The sequence below is a fragment of the Schistocerca piceifrons genome, chromosome 1 (genome assembly GCF_021461385.2).
Source record: "Schistocerca piceifrons isolate TAMUIC-IGC-003096 chromosome 1, iqSchPice1.1, whole genome shotgun sequence".
NCBI classification, from domain to species: domain Eukaryota; kingdom Metazoa; phylum Arthropoda; class Insecta; order Orthoptera; family Acrididae; genus Schistocerca; species Schistocerca piceifrons.
In genome coordinates this window covers 738,581,977-738,596,955 of record NC_060138.1, presented here as the reverse complement: position 1 = coordinate 738,596,955, position 14,979 = coordinate 738,581,977, and the positions used below count along the sequence as shown (strand labels likewise).

General features: G+C 41.3%; 1 protein-coding gene and 1 long non-coding RNA gene across 3 annotated transcripts in view; one reads left to right on the top strand and one right to left on the bottom strand.

Annotated features, from left to right (window-relative positions):
• LOC124711630 overlaps positions 1–14,979 on the bottom strand; it is a 198,965-nt gene that overhangs the window by 95,345 nt on the left and 88,641 nt on the right. The window lies entirely within an intron of this gene.
• The window catches only part of LOC124711635, a 57,436-nt gene that overhangs the window by 4,675 nt on the left and 37,782 nt on the right, over positions 1–14,979 (top strand). The window lies entirely within an intron of this gene.

The following is a 14,979-nucleotide window of genomic DNA, read 5'->3' as shown; positions in this document are numbered from 1 at the left end:
ACTGTGTTACGTAGTAGTAGTAGTAGGCTTGTAAGGGACTTGAAGGTCCCTCACCGATCTCACATGATTCCTCCAGATGCTCCTGCCTTGTGCTGCCTCTTGCTAGTTATTTATTTCCAATCTTTTGCATATGCTATAAATTTCATTGTGCCAAGTTCTCCTATGTCCCCGTCCCCCCCCCCCCCCCCCCCTCTTGGTCATTTGTCATATGGCTTCTCCCTGAATATTCTTAAGACAAGTTGGTCTTCTTTCATTCTCATCAGATGTCCAGCCCATTGCAGTCTTATAGCATTTATTATGTTTACTATCATTGGTTGTTGTGATAGCTCATGGATTGCTCTTCCAGCATTGTGATTCGTTGTCATAATATGGACCAAAGATTTTTTTATAAACTTTATTTTCAAATACTTGTAAATGGTGGTGTTCTGTTTTCGTTAGGCTCCATGTTTCTACCCCATAGATTACAACTGGTCTGATGATTGTGTTATATAACTTTATTTTAGTTTTCCTAGTGAGCACCTTGGACCCTAAGAGATTTTTTATAGCATAATAGGCTCGATTAGCATTTTGCAGTCTCACTTTTCATTCTACCTCTCTCTGATTTTGTTCATCTAGCACTGATCCCAGAAATTTGATATGTTCAACATGCTCGAATTTGTGTTCATCCCATTGATCTCTACATCTTTGAACTACCATGTATTTTGTTTTCTCGTCATTTACTTTCAGGCCAAGTCTTGATGCTTCTGTTGCAAGCTCCACAAATAACTGCCTAATCTCTGTTTCACTGTTTCTGATGAACTCTATGTCATCTGCATATGCTAACTTGTTAATTTTGCTTTCTTGGAGAATCCCAGCAGGTACCAGTTTGAGTTTCCTCACAACTCTTTCTAAAGCTGTATTGAAGAGAAAGTGGGACAAAGCATCTCCTTGTCTTAACCCAGTTTTATTTTATAACTTTAATCCATGTAGTAAAACCCTGCTTGAATTTTCATCCATGCATACTTTGCAGAGATTTATCAAATTAATTGGGAAACCAAATTCAGTCACTACATTCCACAAGCTTTGTCTATGGATGGAGTCATAAGCTTTCATGAAATTGATGAACAGATAATGTATTTTATGTTTATATTCTCAAACTTTTTCATTTATTGATTTTATTGTAAGTATGTTATCAGTGATGGGTCTGTTTTTGCGGAAGCCATTTTGATAATCCCCAATTATATTTTCTGCATATGGTTTTAAGCGGCATAGGAATAAACAAGATACGATCTTATAACCTGTATTGACTAATGATATTTCTCTATAGTTTCTGAGATCTTCCCTGTTTCCTTTTTTATGAATAGGGACTATTAATGATTATCTCCACTCTGTTGTAATATTCTCCGTTTTCCAGACTATCTGTATAAGGTGAAATAAATGTCTGTGCAATGGTTCTCCTCCATCTTTTAGTATCTCAGCTGAGATGAATGTGAGTGAGTACCACATATTATTCTTACACCACATTTCTGAACAGTGAAGACTTTCTTTCTTAAAGATGACATGCCCCAGAACATTATTCCATATGGCATTACTGAATGAAAATACATAAATATCAATACACTTATATGCCTCCTCCAAATATTTGCAATAATCTGAAGTTAGAATTTGATGAAATGGGAGTTGTCTCAGGTTCAGAATCTCATCAATTTTGGCATATAAAAACTTTGAAGAAACTGACAGAACATTTGTAAAGTACATTTATCATTCATCCATGACAATGTTCTGCAAAGTACCAGGAAATTATTAAATTCCTTTGTATTATGGCGAATATAAAGGTTGTTGTTGTTGTTGTTCTGGTCTTCAGTCCTGAGACTGGTTTGATGCAGCTCTCCATGCTACTCTATCCTGTGCAAGCTTTTTCATCTCCCAGTACCTACTGCAACCTACATCCTTCTGAATCTGCTTAGTGTATTCATCTCTTGGTCTCCCTCTACGATTTTTACCCTCCACGCTGCCCTCCAATACTAAATTGGTGATCCCTTGATGCCTCAGAACATGTCCTACCAACCGATCCCTTCTTCTGGTCAAGTTGTGCCACAAACTTCTCTTCTCCCCAATCCTATTCAATACTTCCTCATTAGTTATGTGATCTACCCATCTAATCTTCTGCATTCTTCTGTAGCACCACATTTCGAAAGCTTCTATTCTCTTTTTGTCCAAACTATTTATCGTCCATGTTTCACTTCCATACATGGCTACACTCCATACGAATACTTTCAGAAATGACTTCCTGACACTTAAATCAATACTGGATGTTAACAAATTTCTCTTCTTCAGTCCTGAGACTGGTTTGATACAGCTCTCCATGCTACTCTATCCTGTGCAAGCTTTTTCATCTCCCAGTACCTACTGCAACCTACATCCTTCTGAATCTGCTTAGTGTATTCATCTCTTGGTCTCCCTCTACGATTTTTACCCTCCACGCTGCCCTCCAATACTAAATTGGTGATCCCTTGATGCCTCAGAACATGGTATTAAGGTATTAACCTTTTATTTTTTTAACATATGTGGTTCCCAGTTAGCAGCTTTCTCTTCATGGAATCTGTTAATAACTCTATAAATCTGATTGTGCTGATTTACCTTCAGCAATCAGTAAAAATAGTTGATGCACAAGAGAGCCATCACATCAATTTGACACTGGACATGGGGCTAAAAACGCAAACAACAACATAATTTGGCACCCAGAATGCGGAATGATATTGTAACAGGATTTACTGTAGGGTAGCGTTGGGCGAGTGGTTCTCTGTTGGAGGTTGGTAATGGAGCAGGCGAAGAAGGTAGCCAGTCAGTTGACAGAACACTTGAACATTTTACTGATGAACACAAACAGATATGTTTAAACATTTTGTGGCGGTGTTCGTAGCGACAAACACTTGGCTGTAGAAATGGCTTACGAAGTCACCGCCACACTTTTAATAGCGGGCCGACCGGTCCGCTGGAACAGTAAACAGAAAGATGAAAAACCAAACACTCTGATTAAATAAAAGTCGGTACTTATCTTTATTGATAAAGATACAGAAACACAATAGGGAACTCCGTGTCTACAGAGATCTGTCTAGTTCGAGTCGGAGCGGGTAGGTCAGCGTTGGCTGACGACAAACAACAACTCTGCTGCGATGAACACACAACCGACTAGCAAGTACACAATTTGGTGGCGAGTATACAACTGAGCAGCGAATACAGAACTGTCCTAGCGCTCGCGACTCCAGCGCTTAAGAAGCCAGAAGCCAGCGGTGGCGCGTGCAGACTTGCGGCGATTTTCTCTCTCGCTGGCGCTGCTTATGCGGACGGCGTCCGGACTTTGATGCTGCCAACCTTTTGGCAGCGGGCTCGGTTGGCATTACTGGCTAGGACATAACAAAACACATCTGAAACAGACAGATTTCAGATGACCTGAGGTGATCCTCAAACCACAGCACATTGCTATGTCAGTGCCAAAGCAGGCATTTCATGTCGACAGTGGTGGGAACCTGGCTACCATAGCGTGCTGGTGGATGGTGGTTGACAGCTGTGGGGTGGCGGCGTAGCAGTGAGGTGACATTCTTGTGCCCGGGTTGGACACTCAGGCAGTGGTTGTTAGTTCATGACGTGGCAGAGGCAGTGTAATTGATGCTGTGACCAACATGGGCTCTGCCTCACTGGACAACCCAGCTGTGATGACTTGCTGACAGGCTGGTCCTGTGTTAAAATCCAAGTTCCACATGCTGACAGTTGTGGAAGGCTCCCCAAGGCAGCAACAAACGTCTGGAGCAGGTGGGGGGGGGGGGGGGGGGGGGGCTGGTGTGGCATAATCAGTAAGTTGGTCACTCATTGATGAGTTTCTGCATACAATTCCTCACACAGAAGTGACAGCTGTGGAAACAGTGTCTGCTGATGCTGCTGAGCTGGCAGCGCATTGGCTGGTCAATGCAGCCTGGTTTCAGTTGCTGGGCTGCGGTCCCAGCTGTCTGTGTTTGAGCCGTTACATTTCTGCCCTCCTTAGATTAATCCAGTCTTCCAGATTCCTGTTTATTTGTTCTGAGAGTAACAGACACTTCAACATTTATCAATGTTTCTTCACTGCTTTAACAAGACTTCGGCGTGTCCTCCTTTACATTTTATTTTACACTAGATACAGAATCTCACTCCTATTACGCTTAAGCACTGAATTTTTGTGCTTCCCTTTTTTCTTTCACACTTCATTATTGTTCACTGTAATTGAGTCACTTCTGCACTGGTACTGGCATGACTAATGTGGACTCACAGGTTGAAGGAAGGTAAGGGTGGAATTTGGGCAACTATATAACTGAGATGGCAGTACACAATACTTATTATGCTCAAAATTACACAAACAGATAATGTGCTAGCCCCTGTGGCTTTGAGTCAGTTGCATCGTTTATTCTGATGTTTTCTTATGTTTCATTGTCAAATGACCATTTTGTGCTGCCATCATTTGGCCCAGAGTAGCCAGGTGAACTGGGTCTAATGTGGTGTTTAGGAAAGTCTGGTTTTACTTGTACAGGATTTTGAAATGCAGATCCAGTAGGTACATTAACGAGTAGATGGTGTTTGGAATTGTGGTTCTAGTGATGAGATAGTAGGTAACCGGAAAGTGGAACCTGCAATGCCACATTGCCTACCATTCATTAGCAATCCCTGATCTTGTAGCTCTGGGCACTACTGAAATGTCCTTGGTGATAGCAGGTGTGAATGACTTTACCTGTTTTGGTACTGAGTAGTCAGTGTGAGTTTATCTTCTGGAAAAATTCAGTTTCACTTGTAATGAGCTCTCTGGGGCTGTTAGGTGCTGGCTTCTCAGAGTGAAACATAATATATTCGCATGACTCAGGTATGGTGCATATTCTCTTTGTGGGGCACACAGTGATTTGCCTGGCTCAAACAGCAGTGACTCCATGGTTGAGAGTAGTACTTCCTCAAATCCCTCATAATCTTAAATGACTGAATTAGTCCAGAAAGCATATGTTATAAAGAACCTTTAAACTTAAAGTTACACTTCAAAGCATGTCTCACATATACTCACTCATTCTTACTTAACTACCAACTTACTTCCTGTCTGCTTATCTACTTCTATACCAACCACATAAAAAACAAAAACAACTGACTTTAATCAGACATGCTAATGTGCAAGGGCTTCTTGCTGATGATTCAGCTAGGCTCTTTGAGCATGACGGATGCAGTTCTCTATGTAACACTCATACCATTACCTCATTAGCCACCAGTAATTTTCCGCAATGCTGCAAACCCTTGTCATCCACTGTGCCCAGCTAAGATGGAATCATGAGCTTGCTTCAACACTTCATTCTTTAAACAGGTTGGCACAATGGTACAGCAGTTGCATCTTGTCTGCTTGTAAGCCACTCATCATCAGAGATGAAGTGCATGTTTTGCATATTGCTGACAGTTGGGGTCACAGGCCTCTGTGCCACTCCTTTCCACTTATTCTGATGGATTCTGTGGCATGTACTTTACAAATTAATCTATCAGCTTTACCAGGAGACTTATCTGGATAATGCACTACCTCACAATCGAATTTACGAGGCCTTAAGGCCCAGTGGGATAGCTTACTGGTTGTATCTTTTAATCGTAGAAACCATTTTTGTGCGGCACGATCTATTATGACCTTAAAACGTCTCTCATACACATAGCAACAAAAATATGTGACACAAAAAATTAGCACCAGCATTTCCCTTTCTGTAGTTGAATAGTTTTTTCTGCTTTATTCAGTTGTCTCTGTGATGTTAGGCATGCGGTACGCATCAGTGACCGTTCACTGAAATGGAAACCTGTAATCGCAGCAGGACATATAAGCATTTTTCCTGTCTGAGGACTCCTTGGACACACTACCAGGGCTGACTGGGGGCTAGTCACTTTCTTCTGTGATTACATCCCGAAGCTGTTTCTCTATGAACTCTTCCATTACCAGTTGCAAACAGTGGGAGACATGGTATGTTTTCCAGTATACTGGTTGCTCATTCCCAGTGGGAAAGCTGTGTTGTACCTGCGGCGTATTTGGTAGTGGCCCAGGCAGATTAAACATCCTGCACATTCTTCTAATAACTTCTCCATATCTACTCTTTCACGACCATACAAAAGCGACACTTTGCCCTCAGTGCAGTTATATTGACATATTGTCCCAGCTTTTGATATTCTCCACTGAAATCCTTTCTAATTCACCCTCTAAAACCCCTAAGTTACAGGGTTGCCACAAGTACCCCCAAGTGAAATTCCTTGATATTTCCCTGATTTTGAGACAAGTTTCAACACTTTTCCCTGAAAAATTTTGAGGTCAAGGGTAAGTAAAGACGTAAGTTGACAGTCTGTCTTTGCACCCATGGTACGAGAAACAATAGTACCTAATGAGGAAGTATCTAAATAAAACTTGCAAGCAGGTGGTGATTCTTAATGTGAGCAAAAACCTTAAGTAGCAGCATCAACATCTTTTGTAATGAACTGTTTTTAGATGGAGAAAGCAAGCCAAAGTTATATGTTTTTCATTAAGACCACCAATGTTATTTTATTTCAATAAAATGAAACACATTTGGTGACAAAAATACACATTTCCCTGGAGTCACAAGACACATTTTAAGTACCTTTACTGATTTCAGAAATAACCTCAGAAAAACATAGGCCTCGCGAAAGAAGTGTATAAGGTGGGGAAGAGTTGTGTAAACCAACAATATAGGTGACCACCAATAGAATGTTGGTTCTACTATGTTCATTACTGTCAGTTATGTTAGCAGCAGACACAGTGGCTGCGCCAAAGACTGAGACGGCGTGGAGTTTTACAGTTATTTATTGAACTTTCTTTACAATTTCTCCCTCGTCGTCGCTGCCCAGCCCTGCGGGATGCCTCCGCCTGGCTGCTGCTGTGTAGATTCTCCGACAATGTGTGCAATGCATGCCGCTGATCACACTTGGGAGCTTCAGGCCACCAGTGCTCCGCTAAGCCAGGATGCCCTATGGTTGAGATGAACTCGTCGCCGCTTGGCACCCCAGTACGGGCGTCCTCAGATCCGAACTGCTTCCTAATGGCTCCTGTCTGTTGCTGCCTGCACTCCAGTGTTTATATCCAGCAGGAGGCCGTTTTTTACCTTTGGTGGTAGCTTTTTGTTATTACTCCCACAGTATATTGCAGTGTAACTTAGTGTGCTGGCCTCACTTCCCCTTACTCAGCACTCTCCAGGCTTCGCTTGGCGCTTGGTCTGTGTGCGTCCTTGCGTCAGCCTGCTGGTAGACTGCTGCTGTCAGTAAGGCTATCTGTGCCTGCCTACTTTGCAATGCCTCAGTCGCCGGCGTGCTTCTGTTTTGCCATTCTCCACTGCGTGAAGCAACGCTTACTACATGTGGCCGCAACAGTTATTACCCACTGTGTTACATCTATTATTTTACAGGTATTATGTGATTTTTCTTTTGAGAAATATTTGAGTACATAGCGACAAACTGCCATGACTGCCACAAGTTTCCTCTGCTTATTGTCTATACTTTCTAATAAAATGTCCATAAAACACCACACCTTGCAATGTACTTGCAGTGAGACAGTCATGTCCATGGTCGCTGGCCTGTTGAGGAGCACTGCAGTCCTGGAGCCATGAATAAACGATGAAACTCCACTGCATTATGCCACACACAAACAGACTTAGCCTGCATGCAGATTAGTGAGACTGGGGAAGGACCCACACATTAGTGGGAAATGAAGAACTTCAGATCAGCAGGGCAGTCCATTAGAGATATTCACAGAAATGGCCTGCAATTTTGGCCTTTCGTGGAAATCCACTAGTGTGGTCAGCTGTTCAGGAGTCACAGACAGCATGTTGATGAAATGGGACTGTGGTGATCAATCCATGCAGCAAATAACTTGTGCAAATATCCTGAGAATCAATAATAATGAGGATAGGTAGCAACTCACCATAAAGATGGTCGCTGAGTCACAGACAGGCATGTAGAAAAGACAATCACACTCTCACAACAAAATTTTCGGCCATAGCCTTCATCAGAAAACGAGAACACGCACACATTCACACTATCACTCAGACACAACTCATGCACACATGGTCGCCATAACCGGCCACTGCGTCTACAGTCTCTGAAAATCAGATCCAAACAAACCACTCCTCTTGTCTCCCTGCCTCTCGTCTGCAGCTGCTAGGCTATCCGTGACAACTGGTGGCAGCACTGACTGCAAACTGAGGGGAGTGTTAGGAATGGGAGAAGTAGTAGTAATAAGGAAATATGGAAGCGGCACACGTGCTCAACTGAACCCAACCAATGATGATGCATGACATCTCAGTAATCAAACCATTTCATCTACTAAGACAAAAAAGAGATTTTTCCAATGGATTTTTTTTTTTTTTTTAATTTCCCTGGTAAGTATGAAATTCCCTGATTTTCCTGATTTCCAGGTCCTGTGGCAACCCTGAAGTTAGGTATTGGGGTTCCTTTTGATAATCTTACCACCTCTGAAACAAAATTATCTATACTGATGGGCACTACTCAGCTACTGTCTATCTTTCACACATATGACAAACTTTGTCCTACAAAACACTGGTGCCTGATCCAGTACCTCATTCTCTGGCAAGGACTCTTATGACACACGCAGTATTAACTGGCAGATCAGCAGCTACATTAATCTAGACCAGCATTCCTGCACCTTTTGGTATCGAACCATATTTTGTGAGTCGAGTCTAAGTGACTGTGTATGCAGTTTACCTGACTTACCTGATGTCTCAGGTGTTCCTTGTGACAGTTCAAAATGTTCAGCTGTAAACCTGAGACAAAACAATGTCCCATTCAGCTTTGCATTGCATTGCTGCAGACTGACTTTACCGTGACGTTTACTTCTGAAGTCCACATGCGGAATGAAGCTGTAGTTAACACCAGTGCTGTTTTTCTGAGGGAACGCTGGGGGATGCGTACCCCTAAACTTTTTCATTGACAAAGTAATCTTTTTACAATGCTGAAAACTTAGAAGAGTGCCAAAGATTTATTTCACGGACGTAAATTTTTTATTTCATTTTTTCATGTTGGTAATTGCAATACGAATGATACCACACAGTTTTTGGTGGAAAAATCGATGTCATTGACTGTTTCAAGCATTTCGAAGCTGCGGCAACCATTCTTGACAACTGAATCGCTAGCAGCCAGTTTGACAAGCACGTAGTGCCTTCGCTGGCTAATAGTGGGCGATGGTAGCACTAAACGGATATGTGTACGCTCAAATTGCATGCTTCATTTGAGGTGATGTAACCTGAAGTGTTCGATACCACATTCTCTTGTATGTTTGTGAGTTTCTTTTTTTTTGGTTCGACATGTTGATGACGTCATGGCTAAAAGCAGACGGGTGATATCCTATGCTTCAGTTATAACTAATTTTCACTGCATTATATCTCATGTTGGAGTAACCCCAAACTTTTTTTTAGAAAAAAGCACTTGTTAACACGCATATAAGATAGAACTTCCACATATATTCAGCAGTCTCCCTCTCCCACTCAGAAAACCAGCAACACGGAACCTAAAGAACTCATTTATTCGTCACCCACACCATTTAAAATACATCATGGTGGATACAAACTCCCTAAACTCAATACACTCTGGCTAGCCATAGAAACCAGCAAGCCTGTATCTAACAATAACTTACAGGGTTTTCCTTTTATATAGCCGAATAGACAAATCTCTGCCACTGATTTTGCACTGGGGTGCCCTTGATCGAACTTACTTGGTCATGTCACCCAAACTTACTTGGTCACATCATCCACTATACCACTTAACACAGGGGAATGGGTGTTACACTGTTTCCACCAACTATGCGTCCGTGGACTTTTTAAACAGTGTGTTCCATTTGCTTGCACCTTGTACATTATGGTTTCGTACAGAAATAATGAATGTGGCCTGGAGTGCCACACCTATAACACACAATCTCCATATTAAACACTACCTGCTGCTCCCTTGGTCTAGTTACTGAATCAGGTTCAGTCAAAGCTACTGCAGTTAACACTATCTTATCCAAGGTTCTCAAAAACTCTATATACACTTTCCATGACATTTTGGATGGCAGGCCCTGCAAAAACACATCAAGCGCCCATTGTTCTGCCTCCTGGAAAATGGCTTTATTGGCATGATCAGCATTCATTAATCATACATGTTGTCATTGATTTGCCTGATGCAATCCACAACAACTTCTACTGATTCTCCCTGCTTCTGTACTACACCATTAAATTGTTCATGATAATACCGCAAGATATTCTTCTTCCTGCATCGATCCACTAACATCCCTTGAAAGCTGGCAAAGGCCTGAGTGCGCTGCAATTTTTCATGGTATATCATGTATGTCCTGGCACCCCTTACCAATTTATACTTCACCAAGTTACATTTAACAAATTGCTCATCACTCCAGTTCCATAAGGTCACAGCAGCATGCATCCTATCCACAAATACAAAGATATCTTCCCCAGATTTACCAGAAAATGGTGCCCCGACTGAGGCCATACCAACATCCAGGATAGGTGAAGACATCCCCAAAGATAAAGATGACTCTTCCCTTCTTTCACCCTTCAAATGATTCACTTTTCCATATGAAACTGCACTATCAGCTCTAACCTCAGCTACTTCAATCACATTTGCTCTCTCCCAATCTTTCTCACATTAGCACACTGTGACACTCAATTAGACAAAACAAACAAATTGTTAGCAAAGTTAGTGTCTTACAACATTTATTACTGAAATATAATTACACGATCAGAAAAGACACAAATGTAGAAATTGTTGTTGGTATATCACTTACATAAAAGCTGCTATCCTCTGCAAACATTAAAATCTCCTACCAGGAAATTACTCTCCCCCCATGAACCATGGACCTTGCCGTTGGTGGGGAGGCTTGTGTGCCTCAGCGATACAGATAGCCTTACCGTAGGTGCAACCATAATGAAGAGGTATCTGTTGAGAGGACAGACAAACATGTGGTTCCTGAAGAGGAGCAGCAGCCTTTAAAGTAGCTGCAGGGGCAACAGTCTGGATGATTGACTGATCTAGCATTGTAACACTAACCAAAACGGCCCTGCATGCTGATACTGTGAAAGGCTGAAAGAAAGGGGAAACTACGGCCATCATTTTTCCCGAGGGCGTGCAGCTTTACTGTATGGTTAAATGATAATGGCGTTCTCTTTGGTAAAATATTCCGGAGGTAAAATAGTCCCCCATTCGGATCTCCGGGCGGGGACTACTCTAGAGAACATCGTTATCAGGAGAAAGAAAACTGACGTTCTACGGGCTGGAGTGTGGAACGTGAGATCTCTTAATAGGGCAGGTAGGATAAAAAATATAAAAAGAGAAATGGATAGGTTAAAGTTAGATATAGTGGGAATTAGCGAAGTTATAAATACAAAATCAAATAGGGGTAATGCAGGAGTAGGTTTAATAATGACTAAAAAAATAGGAGTGCGGGTAAGCTACTACAAACAGCATAGTGAAAATCTTATTGTGGCCAAGATAACATGAAGCCCACGCCTACTACAGTAGTACAAGTTTATATGCCAACTAGCTCTGCAGATGATGAAGAATTTGAAGAAATGTATGATGAAATAAAAGAAATTATTCAGATAGTGAAGGGAGACAAAAATTTAATAGTCATGGGTGACTGGAATTCGATAGTAGGAAAAGGAAGAGAAGGAAACATAGTAGATGAATATGGACTGGGGGTAAGAAATGGAAGAGGAAGCTGCCTGGTAGAATTTTGCACAAAGCGTAACTTAATCATAGCTAACACTTGGTTCAAGAATCATGAAAGATGGTTGTATACATGGAAGAAGGTTGGAGATACTAGAAGGTATCAGATAGATTATATAATGGTAAGACAGAGATTTAGAAACCAGGTTTTAAATTGTAAGACATTTCCAGCGGCAGATGTGGACTCTGACCACAATCTATTGGTTATGAACTGTAGATTAAAACTGAAGAAACTGCAAAAAGATGAGAATTTAAGGAGATGGGACCTGGATAAACTGACTAAACCAGAGGTTGTACAGAGTTTCAGGGAGAGCATAAGGAAACAATTGACAAGAATGGGGGAAAGAAATACAGCAGAAGAAGAATGGGTAGCTTTCAGGGATGAAGTAGTGAAGGCAACAGAGGATGAAGTAGGTAAAAAGACGAGGGCTAGTAGAAATCCTTGGGTAACAGAAGAAATATTGAATTTAATTGATGAAAGGAGAAAATATAAAAATGCAGTAAGTGACGCAGGCAAAAAGGAATAAAAATGTCTCAAAAAAGAGATCAACAGGAAGTGCAAAATGGCTAAGCATGGATGGCTAGAGGACAAATGTAAGGATGTGGAGGCTTATCTCTCTAGGGGTAAGATAGATACTGCCTACAGGAAAATTAGAGAGACCTTTGGAGAAAAGAGAATCACTTGTATGAATATCAAGAGCTCAGATGGAAACCCAGTTCTAAGCAAAGAAGGGAAAGCAGAATGGTGGAAGGAGTATATAGAGGGTTTATACAAGGGTGATGTACTTGAGGACAATATTATGGAAATGGAAGAGGAGGTAGATGAAGATGAAATGGGAGATATGATACTGTGTGAACAGTTTGACAGAGCACTGAAAGACTTAAGTCAAAACAAGGCCCCAGGAGTAGACAACATTCCATAAGAATTACTGACAGCCTTGGAAGAGCCAATTCTGACAAAACTCTACTATCTGGTGAGCAAAATGTATGAGACAGGTGAAATACCCTCAGACTTCAAGAAGAATATAATAATTCCAATCCCAAAGAAAGCAGGTGTTGACAGATGTGAAAATTACCGAACTATCAGTTTAATAAGTCACAGCTGCAAAATACTAAAGCAAATTCTTTACAGGTGAATGGAAAAACTGGTAGAAGCCAACCTCGGGGAAGATACTCCGTAGAAATATTGCAACACGTGAGGCAATACTGACCCTATGTCTTATCTTAGAAGCTAGATTAAGAAAAGGCAAACCTATGTTTCTAGCATTTGTAGACTTAGAGAAAGCTTTTGACAATGTTGACTGGAATACTCTCTTTCAAATTCTGAAGGTGGCAGGGGTAAAATACAGGGAGCGAAAGGTTATTTACAATTTGTACAGAAACCAGATGGCAGTTATAAGAGTCGAGGGACATGAAAGGGAAGCACTGGTGTGGAAGGGAGTGAGACAGGGTTGTAGCCTCTCCCCGATGTTATTCAATCTGTATATTGAGCAAGCAGTAAAGGAAACAAAAGAAAAATTTGGAGTAGGTTTTAAAATCCATGGAGAAGAAATAAAAACTTTGAGGTTTGCAGATGACGTTGTAATTCTGTCAGAGACAGCAAAGGACTTGGAACAGCAGTTGAACGGAATGGACAGTGTCTTGAAAGGAGGATATAAGATGAACGCCAACAAAAGCAAAACGAGGATCATGGAATGTAGTCGAATTAAGTCGGCTGATGCTGAGGGAATTAGATTAGGAAATGAGACACTTATAGTAAAGGAGTTTTGCTATTTGGGGAGCAAAATAACTGATGATGGTCGAAGTAGAGAGGATATAAAATGTAGACTGGCAATGGCAAGGAAAACATTTCTGAAGAAGACAAATTTGTTAACATCAAGTATAGATTTAAGTGTCAGGAAGTCGTCTCTGAAAGTATTGGTATGGAAGTGAAACATGGACGTTAAATAGTTTGGACAAGAAGACAATAGAAGCTTTTGAAATGTGGCGCTTCAGAAGAATGCTGAAGATTAGATGGATAGATCACATAACTAAAAAGGAGGTACTGAATGGAATTGGGTAGAAGAGGAGTTTGTGGCACAACTTTACTAGCAGAAGGGATCGGTTGGTAGGACATGTTCTGAGGCATCAAGGGATCACCAATTTAGTATTGGAGGGCAGCGTGGAGGGTAAAACTTATAGAGGGAGACCAAGAGATGAATACACTAAGCAGATTCAGAAGGATGTAGGCTGCAGTAGGTACTGGGAGATGAAGCAGCTTGCACAGGATAGAGTAGCATGGAGAGCTGCATCAAACCAGTCTCAGGACTGAAGACCACACCTACAACAACCCGGAAATTTACGTAGAAGATCAAGTACAATAATAAATCTTAAAACATGGACTAGATTAATTTCATTGGTGCTTAAAATGAGGGCAAATGTTCCAACAGATTGGCTTCTGTCCTGCTGTTATGACACAAAACACAATCTATCAAAATGTGTGAACTGTAATAAGTATACCACAAAGTAGTTTTTACATCTCAGAAGGCAGCCTTGGATCAGAGAGCTATGCCCTATTTGAAAATGTGTTAATCGGACATTATCACATCGAACTGGCTGAAGTGAGTTGCACTATGTTCTTACAGTTGCTTTCATCGATCACAATTTGTTATCCGTCACTTCCTGCCATTTTCATCCCACAGACACATTACAGACCTTCTCAACAATGACATCATGGCTTGAGAGGGATAGCAAATTGGATCACACTATACAAGGTTGATGCCTCTTTGGATGCAGTATCTACAACCTCATTCCCATGAATTTTTCGAGTCTCAGTACCCAGCAGAATGACATCTGAATGAAATTTTCACTCTTCAGTGGAGTGTGCACTGATATGAAACTTCCTGGCAGATTAAAAATGTGTGTCAAATCACAACTTGAACTTGGACCTTTGTCTTTTGTGGACAAGTGCTCTACTGACTGATCTATCCAAGTTCAAATCACTATCCATCATCAAATCTTTACTTCTGCCAGTACGTCATCTCTTACCTTCCAAACTTCACAGTTCTCCTGCAAAACTTACAGGACCAACAGTCATGGAAGTAAAGATATTGTGGAGACATAGCTGGGGGATGTTTCCAGAATGAAATGTGTGCTGATACAAAACTTGGAAGGTAGGAGATCAGGTACTGATGAGAGTAATGCTGTGAGGACAGGTTGTAGGTTATGCTTGAATAGCTCGGT